Source organism: Schistocerca americana, chromosome 1 (assembly GCF_021461395.2).
Source record: "Schistocerca americana isolate TAMUIC-IGC-003095 chromosome 1, iqSchAmer2.1, whole genome shotgun sequence".
Lineage (NCBI taxonomy): Eukaryota > Metazoa > Arthropoda > Insecta > Orthoptera > Acrididae > Schistocerca > Schistocerca americana.
This window is the reverse complement of record NC_060119.1, coordinates 102,340,707-102,359,244: the sequence shown is the minus strand read 5'-3', so window position 1 is coordinate 102,359,244 and position 18,538 is coordinate 102,340,707.

The window sequence follows — 18,538 nt, the reverse complement described above, 5'->3', positions numbered from 1 at the left end:
TCTTGATTCTTCATGTAATATCATTTTGGTGTTTTTAATTTTGTAATGTGTAAATACTGTGTTGTTGTGTCTGTGTCCAGTTGAGAAACTTGAAGTGTGTTTGATGATTAGTATTAATGTTGCATTTTGGAGGCATATTTGTTCATGTGCGGTTCTCTTCTCTCTTGATTCTTCATGTCATTTGTCTGAGTATTGTGTAAAATAAGTGTAATTGGGTTTTTAGTTTAATTTGTAGAGTGATGTAAAATTGTGTTCTAATCTGTTTGTGTGGGTTGAATTGTAGTGTAGAGTATATTGTGTTTTGTATAGACATATTTCTTCATCAGGAAAAATCTTCTTTATGCTTTCTTCATGTAGTGTCAATGTAAGTGTTTCCTTTCTGCCGTTTGAGTGTTGAAAAGGTGTTGTTTTACAGTTATCTGTAGAGAGATGTACGAGTATGTGTGGAGGATATGTGGTATAGATGGTTCTGCCATTTTAACATCGTACATGGAGTTCTATATGTATCTGGAAACATAGAGTTTGGATTTATTCTCTCATAGAACTTTCTCGATAATTAACAGTTTGCTCATTTGTTTCTGGAAACATGGTAATAATGTATTTTCTCCACATAGAGAGTTTTCTGTCACATTTGTATACTGACATAATAGGAATTCATATGTTCATTTTTATTAGTTATTTTTCCCATTTTCATTTGAGTACTAATATATGCCAGAATTGTATACATCACAAATAGTAACCTGTTTCATTACCGGGGTGTCCCATACTTTAATCCATCCATGATCTTAGCATATAATAAGCGATATTAGTCATGTTTTATTAGTTATATCTTTTCATCTGGTTCAGTTATTTAGTTTTTTAATTGCAGTTTGCAACTGCACATGTCAGTTACTCTCTAGATAAATTCATGTTCACCCATTTTGAGAACAGTCACTGGTAGGTGATATCACCTAATATGTATCAATTTTACGATGCAGCTAATGGCTTTGTAGGTCTCAGTGACCATCATATATCCTCCATTTCATGTTTTGTGTCAATGTACTGATGTGTGTTTGGATGCTTGTTTGTGTTGTATAGAGTCTTTGCTTGTGAAAGTTCTTCTTCTCTCTTCATGTTTCGAAATCTTCTTTCTTGTTTCTTCCTGTAATTTCTTTTCTGGTGTTTTTAATTTTGTAATGTGTAAATACTATGTTGTTGTGTCTGTTTCCGGTTGAAAAATTTGAAGTGTGTTTGATGATTAGTATTAATGTTGTATTTCGGAGGCATATTTCTTCATGTGCGGTTCTCTTCTGTCTTGATTCTTCATGTCATCTGTCTGAGTATTGTGTAAAATAAGTGTAATTGGGTTTATAGTTTTATATGTAGAGTGATGTAAAATTGTGTTCTCATCTGTTTGTTTGGGTGCAATTGTTGTGTAGAGTATATTGTGTTTTTAGTATAGACACATTTCTTCATGAGGCAAAATCTTCTTGCTGAATTCTTCATGTAGTGTTAATGTAAGTGGTCTTATTTGTGGCGTGTGAGTGTTGAAAAGGTGTTGTATTACAGTAATCCGTAGAGAAATAAGAGTATGTATGGAGGATATGTGGTATAGATGGTTCTGCCATTTTTACATCGTACATAGAGTTCTATATGTATCTGGAGACATAGAGTTGGATTTAATCTGTTATTGCACTTTCTCCATAATTAACAGCTAGCACATTTGTATCTGGAAACATGGTAACAATGTATTTTCTCCACATAGAGAGTTTTCTATCAGACTCTTATACTGACATATTAGGAATTCAGATCGTTAGTTTTATTAGGTATTTCTCCTATTTTCATTTGTATACTAATATATGCCAGAACTGTAAACATCATAAATGATAATACGTTTCAATACCGAGGTGTCCCATTCTTTAATTCATCCATGAACTTAGCATATAATGGGCTATATTATTCATGATTTATTAGTAATATCTTTTCATCCGGTTCAGTTATTTACTTTATTAATCGCAGTATGCAACTGCATATGTCACTTACTCTCTAGATAAGTTCATATTCGCTCAATGAGAGAACAGTCAGTTTTAGGTGTCATCACCTAAGATGTATCAATTTTTTGATGCAGCTAATGGCTTAGTAGGTCTGAGTGACCGTCACATATACTCCATTTCAAGTTTTGTGTCAGTGTACTGAAGTGTGTTTAATAGATTCTTTGTGTTGTATAGAGTCTTTTCTTGTGAAAGTTCGTCTTCTCTCTTCATGTTTGGAAATCTTCTTTCTTGATTCTTCACGTAATTTCATTTGTGGTGTTTTTAATTTTGTAATGTTTAAATACTGTGTTTTTGTGTCTGTGTCCATTTGAGAAATTTGAAGTGTGTTTGATGATTAATATTAATGATGTGTTTGGGAGGCATATTACTTCATGTGTATTTCTCTTCTCTTTTGATTCTTCATGTTATTTGTCTGCGTATTGTGTAAGATGAGTGTAATTGGGTTTATAGATTCATATGTAGAGTGATGTAAAGTTGTGTTCTGACCTGTTTGTGTGAGTGGAATTGTTGTATAGAGTATATAGTGTTTTGTAGAGAGATATTTCTTCATGAGGCAAAATCTTATTTCTGCATTGTTCATGTAGTGTTAATTTAAGTGGTTTCATGTGTGGTGTGTGAGTGTTGAAAAGGTGTTGTGTTCCAGTTATCTGTAGAGAAATGTAAGAGTATGTATGGAGGATATGTGGTATAGATGGTTCTGCCATTTTTATGTCATACATAGAGTTCTGTATGTATCTGGAGAGATAGAGTTTGGATTTATTCTGTCATTGAACTATCTCGATAATTAACAGCTTGCACGTTTGTTTCTGGAAACATGGTGACAATGTATTTGCTCCACATAGAGAGTTTTCTGTCACATTTGTATACTGACATAACAGGAATGCAAATGTTTAGGTTTGTTAGATATTTCTCCCATTTTCATTAGAGTAGTAATATATGTCAGAATAGTAAACATTATAAATGGTAATCCGTTTAAATACCGAGGTGTCCCATACTTTAATCCATCCATGAATTTATCATATAATGAGCTATATTGTTCATGTTTTAATAGTATTATCTTCTCATCTGGTTCAGATATTTACTTTATTAATCGCAGTATGCAATTTCATATGTCAGTTACTCTCTAGATAAATTCATGTTAGCTCATTTAGAGAACAGTCAGTGGTAGGTGTCATCACCTAATATGTATCAATTTTACAATGCAGCTAATGGCTTTGTAGGTCTCAGTGACCGTCACATATCCTCCATTTCATGTTTTGTGTCAGTGTACCTAAGTGTGTTTGGATGCTTGTTTGTGTTGTTTAGAGTCATTGTTTGTGAAAGTTCATCTACTCTCTTCATGTTTGGAAATCTTCTTTCTTGATTCTTCATGTAATTTCATTTTTGGTGTTTTTAATTTTGTATTGTGTAAATACTGTGTAAGAGAGTTCTATAGTATGAATGCATTGTGTTGGTGTGTCTGTGTCCAGTTGATATATGTGAAATGTGTTTGATGATTAGTATTAATGTTGTATTTCGTGAGCATATTTCTTCATGTGCGGTTCTCTTCTCTCTTGATTCTTCACGTCATTTTTCTGAGTAGTTTGTAAAATGAGTGTAATTGGGTTGTGTAGTTTCATATGTAGAGTGATGTAAATTTATATTCTGATCTGTTTGTGTGAGTGGGTTTTTTGTATAGCATATATAGTGTATTGTAGAGACATTTTTCTTCGTGAGACAAAATCTTCTTTCTGCATTCTTCATGTAGTGTTAATGTAAGAAGTTTGATATGTGGAGTGTGTGTCTTGAAAAGGTGTTGTATTACAGTTATCTGTAGAGAAATATACGAGTATGTATGGAATATATGTAGTATAGTTTGTTCTGCTATTTTTACATCGTACATAGAATTCTATATGTATCTGGAGATTTAGAGTTGGATTTATTCTGTCATTGAACTTTCTCGATAAGTAACAGCCCGCACATTTGTTTCTGGAAACATGGTAACAATGTATTTTCTCCACATAGTGTGTTTTCTGTCACACTTGTATACTGACATAATAGGAATTCAGATGTTTAGGTTTATTAGGTTTTTTTCCCATTTTCATTTGTTTACTAATATATGCCATAATTGTGTTGGTGTGTTTGTGCCCAGTTGAGATATGTGAAATGTGTTTGATGAATAGTATTAATGTTGTATTTCAGAGGCATGTTTCTTCATGTGCGGTCCTCTTCTCTCTTGACTCTTCATATCATTTGACTGAGTATGTGAAAAATGACTGTCATTTAGTTTATAGTTTCTTATGTAGTGTGATTCTAAAGTTGTGTTCCTATCTGTTTGTGCGGGCTGATTTTTTGTATAGAGTATATATTGTTTTGTGGAGACATATTGCCTGATGTGATAAAATCTTTTTCCTGCATTCTTCTTGAGTTGTTAATGTAAGTGGTTTAACATGTGCACTGTCATTGCTGAGAATATGCTGTATTGCAGTTTTCTGTAGAGTAACATAGCCTTGCTTTATGCTAGTGAGCTGGTTTCATTGAATGCCCCATATATTATTGTAAGTGGATTAATAGTTATTCTAGAGCAGGGGATTGCTATGGTCTCTCAAATTAAGGTATTAAGTACTTCAGAAATGAAATTGTAACACCATTGACTAAAATACTCAACAAAATTGAAAATGAAGGTTATTATCCAGAATGTTTAACAATATCTGTAGTTAAACCAGTACATAAATAAGGAGATATAGCATCAGCAGGTATCTGTTGACCAATATCACATATACCCATAGTATGAAAAGTAATAGAATTCTGCATGAATAAGCAGATGAATGAATATTTTGTACATAATTTCAGATCTAGCCTTTGAACAGTCTAAACAGTTGAGAGTATGCTAGCAAAAACATGCAATTGTTCTGAAAATAAAGATAGCTGTGCAACATTGTTGGACCTCAGGAAAGCTTTTGATATGGTCGCCCACAATATTATCATTAAAAAACTCTACCACTAAGGAGTAGGAGAGAATGTTCTATGCCTAATGCAGTCATACTTGGATAATAGAAAAAGGTTAGTTAAGGTAAATAATCTGATGTCAGAATGTCTCCCAGTTGTAAAGGGGGTACCTCAAGGATCTGTACTTCGACCTTTTCTTTTCATTATTTATGTATATGATTCACCTGCAGTTGTATCGTGTATGTAGTGCTATATGCTGATGACACAACATTCACCACATGTGATACCAATCTTGAAAATGTGCAACACAGCATGGCAGTGGCAATGGAGAGAGGCATTACTTGGTTTGAGGCAAATGTACTGCAGAAGCATGATAGTAAAACTGAAGCTGTTGTATTCAACCTGAATGCTCCCAGTCATGGTAACAAAACAGTAAAATTAGTAGGATTTCGTATAGATAAAAAGCTCAGCTGAAATACTCACACAGGGAAAATACGTGGCAAATTGGCACGTGCCGTATATCTTCTGTATCAGCTGAGGAGCAGTGTCAGTAAAGAACTTCTGTTATATGCGTATTTTGCATTCTTCTATTCGCACCTGAGTTATGGAATACTATAATGGGGCAATTGCGTAGGCTCAAAATTAGGGTTTAAATGGCAAAAGAAAGCCATAAGGTGCATATTGTAATTTAGTCCTTGTGAATCATGTCGAGATCAATGACAGTGCCTGGCCTGTATATTTACAACTTCCTTGTCTTCATTAAAGAGAATCTGAGAATCTGACTTGACTTAAGGAGAACAGTTCATGACCATAACATGAGAAGTGGACATACCATTAATATGCCATATGCTAGGCTTGCAAAGAGACACAACAGCTACACATCTTGGTCCTGTCTACTTCAACAAATTACTTGAAAATGCCTACACAGTGCCAGTAAATAAATTTAAAACTAGTCGATTAAGGTGGATCAAAAGTAAAGTAATTTACTCTGCTCAGGAGTTCCTTGAGTATGTGACAAATGACCCACTTTGCTTATGAGAATTAACTATAAATTAACTGCAAACAATAATCTTATGCCACACTGTGCAACTATTTTATTACTGTTTCATGTACTTATTGTTAAATATCTGTTGGATTATTTATTTGTCATTCACTGAACTATGTAGTTCATTTATCTTGTAATTGAGCAATTAGGAAACTTCTTGTTGTTATTTACATTTGCACAAATATATATTGCATCTGTCCTGGATTATTATATTGTAGTTAATAAGATTTGTCATGTCGATGATTATTATTGTTGTTATTATTATGTATACACTGACGACACCAATTGCATCTAAATATGCTCAATGGTGGAATAAAAAATTTCTATTTGTAGTTCACTAGTTTTGAATCTTTTGGCTCTGTTATGTCATAAGTATGTACAAGAAATAAACATTGCCCAAGAATGCTTCTCCAGGGGGACTTCATAGTTGAGTCATGTATTCCAGTTTTATTATTAGGATCTTACATTCATTTTTATAATGTACGTTTGCACACTGTCTTCTGTCATTGAGATACGAAATAAAAAATTTGCTGCCACTCCTATTATGTGATAAGGTTCTAATGTGGATAAAATTATTCCATGATCACTGAATCAAAGGCCTTAGCCAGATGTAGAAAAGCTCCAATTACTTTGTTTCCTTATTTTCATTATTTCACATTCTCTTACATCCATTAGGACGAAAATGAATTACTTGTTTCGAATGAAATTATTTGTGCTGTTGATTCATCAATTTTCTTTGTATGCCTTACTAAAATCCTCTTTCATAATGTTTTACTAATATTACTGGATTCACTCATCTGTTCAGTGTATTACTGTGAATTTAGAATGTTCAGAGATATCTCAAGTGTCCTACATTTTATAAATAAGCTTTCCACCTCATGGACATCTTTTATGAAAACGTATAATGGAATCATAGTTTCTCTGTCTAAATAAGATATAAATCATGAAACACTACTTGTCCAGCAAAATTTCTCTGTTTGTACATTAAAGCTCAAACATTACTTTCGTAATTCATTTGCCTGAACCAGAGGGCTGATCAGTAAAACTTTTATGATATTGCAAATGTTATACTTAATATCTTAAAATAACTTAACAACCACAACTTGTCATAGAGTAAAAAAACAGCAATTACAGTTCTGCATATGGGGAAATGTGATTTTTTCATTTGCACATGTGGCTGCAAAATCAATTTGAACAAAACATTTAATTTTTGATGAATGGGCAATATATAATATTCTGTGATGTTGTCATTTTGGTCTTTCAGACCAAAGACTGATTTAATGCACCTATGCACCTACCCCAGTAATCTGTCCTGTGCACATATCTGCATGGATACTCCTGCTACAGACCACCCTCCCTCCTCCCCAACCCTCCTTGCATTTTCTGCAGTTAGCACATTGACAATCCCTTGATGCATCAAGATGTTCCGTATCAGTATATCTCTTTCTTTAGTCTGGTTGTGCCATAAATTTCTTTTTACCTCAATTTGATTCAGTGCATTCTAATTAGTTACATGATCTACCCTTCTAATCTTTAGCTTTCTCCTGTAGGTTTACGTTTTAAAAGCTGTTATTTTCTTCTTGTCTGAACTGCTTGTTATTAGAGTTTCACTTCTATACAAGGCTGCACTCCAGACAAATATGCTCAGAAAAGATTTCCTAAGATTTAAATTTACACGATATTGTGGTGCTTGAGTTGTTATGAAGAACAATACAATGTTCCTTCAGATATGCAAGTATGTCTCAAGGAAAACTTACAGCAGCAACTTCAGCTGTTATGAAATATGTGAAGTTTATTTGATGTTGCAAATATGAACAACCACATGCATGAATGCATGTGTGTCCAAAGGACCATTGCACTATTCTTCTTAACAACACATGCATTGCAATATCGTATTTCTCTGCTGATATCATTCAGGGACTTTCAATTAAAATATCCTCCCCTGTACAGGTATTGCCACTACATAATATGTGTGTGAATACAGCTTTCAGCACAAGATTGATGACATATGGAAGCTTGGATCTGGGTATGAGTCCTGCACAGGAAGCCAAAGTGGTTAAGATTACCACTTACATAATGCAGAAAATCCTTGCTTGGGTTCCAGTGCACAACAGATTTCATTGTTGAGATTCCTTATACAGCTGATGGTTGTTCATAATCACATCTGTGAGTACATTTCACGTATATAAATTTTTATTCTACATTAACAAATGTATCTTTTTTTCAGACATCCTATGTTGGTTTTGCTATTCTGCATTTTACATCCTCTGATTGGCCATTGTCATTTATTTGTTGCTGAAGTAACACACTTTACTTCTACTTTCAGTTTTAATTCGTTTTCTAGCTCCCTCAGCAGCACCTGATTTAATTCTAACACATTTAAGTGCCCTTATTTTACTGTTGTTCATGTGGATCTTGTAACATATTTTCAATTCATGCTTTTTCCTCTGACAGAATTAGAGTTCCGTCTGCAAATGTCTGGATATTAAATTCTCCAGCCTCAACTTAATTTCACTTTACAGATTTTTCTTTGGTTTTCTTTACTGCTTGCTCATTGTATATGCCCAATATTAAAATAAAGCACTAAAGAAGATGGACCACACAAAACAGCAGCCAAGCTCTATAACAAATTACCTTGTGACATTAAAACGAGAAAAGATACTTCAGCAGTGGACTGAACAGATGCATGACACCTACTGTCTGCCATGATGAAAATTATCTGTGCATATGTAAACTTGTTTTCAACTTTTTTTGTATGCATATTTAATATACATGATTAACTTTGGCTGCTTTTAATGTCTATAGCAAGTTTCAGAAATGTGACCTGTCCAGGACCTGTCCAGTACTATAATGTACTTGATGTACAAAAAGATTAAAAGGACCAATAAACTATTTAACTTTGGCTTTTTTTTTTTTTTTTTTTTTTTTTTTTTTTTTTTTTTTTTTTTTTTTTTTTTTTTTGCAGCAGGCCATGTGGTTGTAATTTTGTTTTCAGAGATTGGATTATGTCATTGTAGCGTATCACAATTATGTCCTTTCATACTTTGAGGTAGTCTCTATACTATAATTGTAACTGGGGTGTAGCTGTCTTCTACATTACATATAGTTCATATTTTTCTTATTTGAGATTTAGCATAAATGGCCTCTTGTTCAATCTGCGAAGAATTCCTCAATTAGAAATCATCAAAGGTATACCACCTTAAGAAACACCTCATCCCTACCTTCCTGGTACTCTAAGGGTCAAGTAGTATCAGAATTAAGGTACATCAACATCAAAGGGACAAATCACTAAACCTTATGATTAACATTCCACATTTAGTTAATAATTTCCTACTACTGCGGGAATCTCCTTTGAGCAGCAACATTTCTGCACAATTTAAAGGCTGAAAGAAAGTGAACACTTCCTAAAAGTAATTACAGGAATCTGACCCTGGGTAAGTTGAGCTCCACTGTCAATATTAGCTGAGTATAAGCTTGATAATTCACCTCTTCCACATTGTCATTGTAGGCTGTGTTTGTTGTGACTTCAGTTAGGAAGAATTGTGGTGTGTAGTGTGAGAGGGAGCTATGCCACGAAAATGAAAAACCGGGCTTTGGCTCTTTTCAATATTTGCTGCCACCTTGCATCTATCCTTTGAACTAGAACCACGTGACATAGCTGCTGCACTTTCTGCAGCAGTTGTCCTAAATCCTTGAATGCATCCTTATGATCATTTTGAATGAGAGGAAGGGCTGTGCTACATAACGATGTCTACTACGTGAGTTGCAGATGTAGCAACATAGAACTGTTACAGATTGGTTTATCACTTATATGGGAATAACATATTGTCCCAAAATATAATTGTTGCCTCTATATCCATCTTCATTTTCAATTTTAAACTTAATTTGCATTTTGTCTCTTCATTGTAGTGAACATGTTATGTCATTCTTCTGTGTATGTAAGTTGTTGCACTTCTGGTAACAATGTTTTACAATAGTGAGAGAAATATGCATCACTGAGTATCAGAAAATGTTGGAAAGGTGGTAAAAATTCAATCATAATCTGCTTAAATGAATGGCAGCAGATGTGAAGGGGAAAATAACAGTGGACATGAATATGTGAGTGATAAAACCAGTAAGTAAGTAACAGTAAAGCAATAAGGACCTGGATGTGACTGAAAAAAACAAATCAGATGTATCTAACTTCAGCTGGAGCAGCTATTTAATGTTAGATGAAGTTTCTAAAACCTCATTATTTTGTGAGTTTTACAAGCTGCAGGACTAAAATATTCAGAATAAAAATCTCAGAGGTCTTGCTGAGCATAAGGGCTACTGTTGGAGGTATGCTAAAAAACATGATGTAGGAGTGTTCAGAAGAAAGCCGTCATTTGCTTACAAGGGAACATTGGTGACTGTAACATAACACAGAGTATGTTTTAGAAGCATTTTGAGCAATTTTTGCATCATCATAGAAAAAGGCATCAACAGCTAGAGGGGACAGGAAAGGGTTTAATGTTCATGAAGATTAATTAGGGATGAAAATACTGATGAAATTAAAACATCATATTTTCGCATGCCATGTATAGATAAGATGTAGAAAACCTACCAGGTTGGATACTGTTCGAGGCTATATTTCAAAGTTGCAGAAATACAGATTCCATTATTCATGGAAAGACAATACAGGTTACGTGCACATTTCTGTGTCATCAATCTTCTGACTGGTTTAATATGGCCCACTATGAATTCTTCTCCTTTACCAAACTCTTCATCTCAGAGTATCATTTGCTACCTACATCCTCAGTTATTTGCTGGATGTCCCACTCTCTGTTTTCTTGTAGAGTTTTTACTCTCTACAGCTCCCTCTAGTACCATGGAAATTATTTCCTGCTGGCTTCATGACGTTCTATCATCCTGTACCTCCTTCTTGTCAGGGTGTTCCATATATTCCTTTCCTCATCAATTTTATGGAGAACCCCCTCATTCCTTACCTTAATAGTCCACTTCAGTGTACATTGTAAATGTGAAATGCACCATTTCTGTGGTGGAGAATTCCTACAAACATGAGTTTTATGTGTAAAATGGGGAGCATATAATAAAGTTTTCAGTGCAAAATTTTTGTAAGCTTCATGTTACCAAATACAGACACATGTAAAACTTATGATGAGTACAGTGCTACTCCAAACAATGATATTCCTTTGGATGCCAGGCTACATCATCTTTGATCTGACAAAGCATATGTGATGTTGAGGTAAAACACAAAGGCTTGTTCCAGTAATGATTTCCAAAAATCACTGCTGAGACCTAAAATTCAAAGAGAGGCATTGTGCTACATAAAGGCAGGTAGTGTGTGTGCAACTTGGCTTCTACATATGCAACTCCATTTCAGGTATTATGTGCTTGTGGCCAGATGATATTGCCTCATGCAGTTCATCAGAAAATGCATCATGTAACATAAAAGTGCAGAGTGATCCCTCAAATATTTATTATAAAAGAAAAATGATTTTTTTCAGATCTTGCCCTGGACAAAAAACAAAATGCAATACCGTGTTTGGTGTGTACTCTTATTTTCAAAGGACTCTATGACACCATTCATCATTATTTCCCTTTTTCCTGGATGTACCTGTTTATGCACTGACCAAGATTCTGACACGATAAAAAAGGAAATCTGAAAAACAGATCATATATACACAGCTGACCATTGCTGTGAAATTGTGAAAAATGCTAGAGTCATAAACCCATTTAAGCTCATTCCAACAACAACAGAAAATTTCAGGGATTTTCAGTAGCTGAACAATAAAATAGTTAGAAGTTGTGTTGTAGGAAATGATGTTACCGTTAATAGTAGGAAAATTGGTGCTCCAAAATTTGATAGACAACAGAAGAATGACATGGACTGGAATGCTTCAAAAAAGTGCCAGGTCATCACTCCAAAACCAGGATAGACCCAGTGGCTGATTATCCTGATATGACTAAACTTCTTTAGGAAATATTCTATCCACACAGAAGACCTGATCAACCCTGAAGTTAAAAGACCTTGTTCCACTAATTCCATACATTTCCCCAGTTTTTCTTGACGTTTAATGAAATCGTTTTTTTGTTGAAATGGAAGCCTGATAACACGATTCATGGTTGGCCAACAGTATATCAACCAGGATAACACTTTTTGATATGTGTGTTTAACTTTTTTTAAATTGTTGTATTTGTTGTGGCATACAGTGTTGCAATCATTCCTATTTACATTAAACTTCAAATTTTTCCTTTTGCACAATGTATGTGAGAAAAAGTTAAGAAGGAAAAAGTTAACCCTTTATTGTACAAATAAGATCTTAATACAATGTTTTAGAAAACCCTATTTATTTCCATTTCTTCTCAAAATAACATAGTTCCCTCTCTCATTAGGCTCCTCACTTCACAGAGTATTTCTGAAATGTTTACTTTTTCAGTAACCATCTGCACTCTTATCAAGTCCTATGTTAAATAACCTTAAGGTATTGTGATTGGTCATAATACTGGAAAATATATATATATATATATATATATATATATATATATATATATATATATATATATATATATATATATATAATAGAGGGAAACATTCCACGTGGGAAAAATATATCTAAAAAGAAAGATGATGAAACTTACCAAACAAAAGCGCTGGCAGGTCGATAGACACACAAACAAACACAAACATACACACAAAATTCTAGCTTTCGCAACCAATGGTTGCCTCGTCAGGAAAGAGGGAAGGAGAAGGAAAGACAAAAGGATATGGGTTTTAAGGGAGAGGGTAAGGAGTCATTCCAATCCCGGGAGCAGAAAGACTTACCTGTCCTTTTTTCCCCCTAAGGTAAGTCTTTCCGCTCCCGGGATTGGAATGACTCCTTACCCTCTCCCTTAAAACCCATATCCTTTTGTCTTTCCTTCTCCTTCCCTCTTTCCTGACGAGGCAACCATTGGTTGCGAAAGCTAGAATTTTGTGTGTATGTTTGTGTTTGTTTGTGTGTCTATCGACCTGCCAGCGCTTTTGTTTGGTAAGTTTCATCATCTTTCTTTTTTTTTATATATATATATATATATATATATATATATATATATATATATATATATATATATATATATTTTATGTGTTTACCTTGTTTCATAATTTTCATTCAGTCTTAGAGTACACATACCCTAGATGACTTGGACCAGCAACTTTGCTGTGCATTGACTACTAATCCTCGTTATTATCGATACTGAACTTTAAATGAAATAAAGACAAATTTAAACATACACAGGTAGTGAATTGTAAGGAATGACTAACTAGCATGTAGCATATCAACATTACAGGATCAGGAGTGGAATTATCAACAATGATCTTGATATGACTCATTTCATGACTGCAGCTATAATAGCAAGGATGTCTATGATGCATTAAACTCTAGCTTCCCTCAGTTTAGCTGCATGTGGCCATGGGAACAGTTAATAGGTAATTATCTTCTCAAGCAAAGAAAAAGGAGTGGAGGAGGCAGTGAAGAAGTAGGACTTTGTGATTGAGCCACTAAATTTTTGTCAAAAAAAAAAAAAAAAAAAAAATAAATTTAAAAAACGCTGCAGTGATGTGTGTGTGTGTGTGTGTGTGTGTGTGTGTGTGTGTGTGTGTGTGTGTTTTACAGTGGTGTTTTTGTTTGCTGAGATTTAGTGAAAAACAAACTTTCGCGCACGTGAAGAAGGCATGTGCTTTATTAAATATGACACAGTGCACATCAGTGTTTGAGGGAGACTAGACTTGTAAATACTGCCAAACACTGAATACAAAAGTACAGGCTTCAGTTACTAAACAATACCAAAGATGTAAAATACATCAACACTGCAGCATTACATTGGGTCATTGCAAATTTTTATCATTGATTTGGGTATGAGACCATCTGCAGGATATGTCTATTGCATCAGCAGAGAAAGAGACTTTACGTGTCCTGTAGCTATAATAAGAAATTAAACACACTAAATGTAATACTGACCTTTCGGGAAGAACTGACCTGTTAGCTTGGCTGTCTCTTGTGGTACAGTTGCATACAGTTAGCAGACGTGGAGCCCTAACCCGCCTGTTTCACAGTTGCAACAAGAAGAAGTTGATGCACAATAATAATATTGCTGTCTCGTCTTAAAACATTCTGAAATAAAAAATATAAATGTTTTCCACAGTCTCATTGATAATTCACTTCATATAATTATACAGAATGAAATACAGAAAGTCATTTCTGTTGCAAGAATGTATAATACATTAATCATAAATTGTTATTGCCAAATAACTGAACCTTGAAATACCAAATAACCTTGAAAATGTAGCTTCAATTTTGTTAATGAACATGTATGAGTATATCTGTGACATGGAGTTTGGGTCAGTATGCACTACAGTATTGTGCCTTGTGTGACTAAAATCTGGAATGGCTTCCGCTATCACAAATCTTACAACTGTGAAAATTACACAGTCAATTTTGTCAATGTAAGAAAGGCAAACCCTTTAACCTCTGGACATTTTTGTGTAATGTACAGAGAAAAGTCAATCAATAGTGCTGATTATTTCAGAACTGCTCACTACATAGTAGATTAGAATTACCATTTTTGGGACAGGAAAAGCATATTTAGGGAGTGAATCACAACGATCATTTCAACAGTGCACAGTGAAATATTGTAAAAGTTATGAATACCAGTTGAAAGCAAGTCACATGGCCTATTAAGTCCTTGCATGGTTTTGCTGTGTAATAATTTTTGTTCACATAATGCCACAAGAAATGAAATAAAGCTTGATAAGTTAGAATAGATGTTGTTGGCCATCTTCTGTACACCCTTAACCCTTTAACTGCTATGGACGTGTTAATGCACATGCCTTGTACCTGTCCCTGTGTGCTCTGAATGTGTTTACGTGCAGCACCAGTCCTTCTACCTGGTACTCTGAATGTGTCTACATGTAGACACGTTCAGAGTACAACATAGAAGGACTGGTGGCTTGTGTAAAAATGTTCAGAGCACACAGGGACACGTACAAAGGCAAGTGCTTTAACACATCCAGAGCTGTTAAAGGTTTAATTTGGTAACCAGTGATTACTACTTCTTCCACTATACATGGAAAAAAGTAGCTTTTGTCACAGCATTTTAGTAATGGTGAGGACATTTAAGACATCACTGAATAACGGTTAAATTGATCAGTGGTGTAGCTCTGTGATGGTGGAACACGGAGGATTTTTGACATTGTGATGTGTTCTTTTACACTGCAATAAATGGTGATAGGAAGCAGTTTAAGGTTGTAAATTTAATACATATATAGTGAAGATTTTATGTATGTGTTAGTGTTTTCTTAATAACCAAGTAGAACCTAGACACAACCGCATTAATGGATGGTATAAAATACACAGTTGTGGAACTAAATTACAGCTGGAAGAACCTGTACAAGATACAGAAATTGCCCAGGACACTATCTCCCAGTAGGCAGATGACCTGGTTATTAAGACCATATCAGATGCAAAATTAGAATAAATAATTTATGTGGATGGTAGCTTCAGGATATTTATTTTTGACTGACATGTTTTGAGTTCCATGAGCCAGCAGGCTCAGGTAGAACAGAATGGTAGAGAAATCATCAGTGAAGAATACTACCAGTTCATTTGGACATGTGTAATACAGGTAATCAGCAGTGATTTTGAAGAGACACAATTGTCATTTGTCTGACATTTTTAAGGAAAGCCATGTAAAATTAAATATGGATGGCCAGTTAGCAATTTATATTGTCCTCCTCAGTACTGTTCTTCCTTGCAGGTCTTTTTCTGTTCATGTTTTACCTCTCAAGGCATATTTTATTGTTATGTAAATTTAAGGTGGAACAAGGTGAAAGGAAAGGAAAGGGGAAGAACTGATGATATCAGCAGCATCAGGACTTTATGCAGAATCAGCAGCAATGAGCAAAAATGTGGGGTAGACTGGTACTCAAACATGGGATCTCGTGCTTACTAGGCAGTTACATTAATCACTGCACCATCCAGACACAGCATTTATTTCAAATGAGGGAACTTTATCGTTGTGCTCCCCAGCTCACCCAGTGCCATCTATCTGTAGTCCCTGTCTGTGTCCTTTGTGCTCACTAAGTCTAGATTCCCACAGGAGGTCAAACATAAATGTGCATTCTCACCAAAGATTGCGGATAATATCCTACCTCCTGTGGAAAATTAGTGAGTCTGGAGGACATGAACAGGGACTGCAGATACACGATGCTGGGTGGGAATGTGCATTTGCCAGGGAATGTAGCAAGATAGTTGATGCATTTGTGATGAACACTGTGTCTGGTTGTTGCAGTGGTTATTGCCACTGCATAGTAAGCAGGAGGTCCTGGGTTCAATGTACAGTCCAACACACATTTTCATGCATCTCTGCAATTCCACATAAATTCCCAATGCAGCCCCTTTCTGCATTTCCTCCTGTTGCCTTGCCTTTCTCCCCCCTCCACCATCAGTATACATAATAAGTATCTTAACCGCAGATTCTGCACGGTGTCTACTCTTTAGGATATATCCCGAAGAACAGATACCACACATCCGTATAAAATTATTTTGTTGTGGTTTTTTTGACTGCTTCTATTCTACTTTCCACTTTATACTTCTACTTTTTCTTTTGGCGACTGATTATTTTTGTACATCATTCTTATTTCCAGTTTCCATGTCTCCCTTGCATTTAGAATTGACAATATCATTTGGCAATTTTGCATTCAGAAGCTTAGCAGAAGTTGCAAAACTTAGCCAACCTAGAATTTCGTAACATTCTCAAATTCTTTCCCCACTGGTACTTTATTTTAGACCATGTGTGTGTTTTTTTTACATGCTTTTATAGTGAAGAGACTCATTAGGACCAAACTGGGAGGTGGCAGGTATCAAAATTATGACAATATCGCACTGCAACTTACGTTCTCCCCAGTGGTTAGTAAGGAGGTGAGCAGTTGGAAAGTAAATGAAAAGTGTAATATTCACCTAGAGCCATTAAAAATTGCCCCTGTTCAGAGGCATTAGGGCAGTTTACTATACTAAGCAATCATAAGGAAGAAGGAAACATCAAACAAATTCTTGCCAGTTCTATAGATAATGGTAGTTCAAGATGTCATTTCATCAAACGGCAGGCAGGGAATAATTTTGCTTCCCATATATGCCTCATGATTGTGAAACCTGGAGTCTTAAGACCAAATACAAGCAACGTATTGATGCACTGTGTTGCTGCAGAATACTGCACATACAGTTCACTAAAAGAGGACAGATGTGTCCATTATGAGCAACTCATTATTTCCAGGCACCTTTCTTCTTGTGTCAAACAAAAATTCTCCAGTTCTTTGACCAGGTTTTGGAAACAGATGGAGAAAATAATCATCGAGGGAAAGATCAAGGACACGAGACCAAGGGGGAGAACAATTAGCAGGTGGGCAGATAGAATAAAGGTCTGGTCTACTACATCAGCAAGCTCTAAGAGAAGCTGGTAAACATCCAGGATTTAAAGTTTGATTCACAGGGTCACAACGCCTTGTGACAATGATGATGACATTCTTGATGAAGCTTTACTTAATGTACAAGATGTTATGCACATAACTGAGCCTTCTTACAATGAGATTTGTACTGTTTGCGATTTTTAACGTACTATTTTTTTTTAATTTGTGTTGTTTTTAGTAGTTACGAAACTAGATAGCGATCAAGACTATTAGTTTACGATTATTTTGAAGCATTTTCGCTCAAATCACTTAGAAAGGCAGTCGAAGGAAAGGCTATGAACGTGGCAGATAGTTCCAATTGCCAGTATCAAAAATTGGCAGTATTAATTACATATGAAACTTACGTGTAGTTACTTGGGATAAAACCAATCGTATAAAAGTTCAGATGTAAGTGTACTCTGTTAGACACATCAACTTTTAGACACTAGATGTAAGTTACTGACAAGTATCGTTTGTGAGTAGGAGTCTGTGTTGCAAGCGGACAAGCTCTCCATCTGTCTCCATTACTTTTAATAATAGATTTATTGCAGACAAACTGGCCATTTTGTGCGCGAATTACAGGAATTATTCTCTATTCACTATTATTATTCTTAGTCACTGCAGAATTTCACCAGCGATTCTGTTCTCAGCCTACAGATTAACACATGATATCACTCACACTGGTCACTGCACATGGCACATATGCAGCTCCTGCTGGGCTCATGAAAAATCTCGGTGTTGCGCAGTTTGTGGTGAAATCCATGCACGTAGGGTCTTGTCACTACGTGGCGGAGTTCGTATCCTCCCTGCATCCATTCACAGTTTGTCATGGCGTCTGTCACATAGAAATCCTTCCATATCTTGCGTTTCTTCTCATGTGGTTCCGTCAATAAGACCTAGTAGGCTTTCGTCTCTGGTTGTAAGTGCTTCAGCCACATTTCTCCTATGAAGAAGGGATCCCTGGCCAGTTCATACACAAGCCACGTGAGTGTGTATTTGGAGAGACATAGCACCCTTTTTAAGTAAGTAGCCTTCAGCTTCTCTATTTTTTCGATGTCTGTCTTCTTC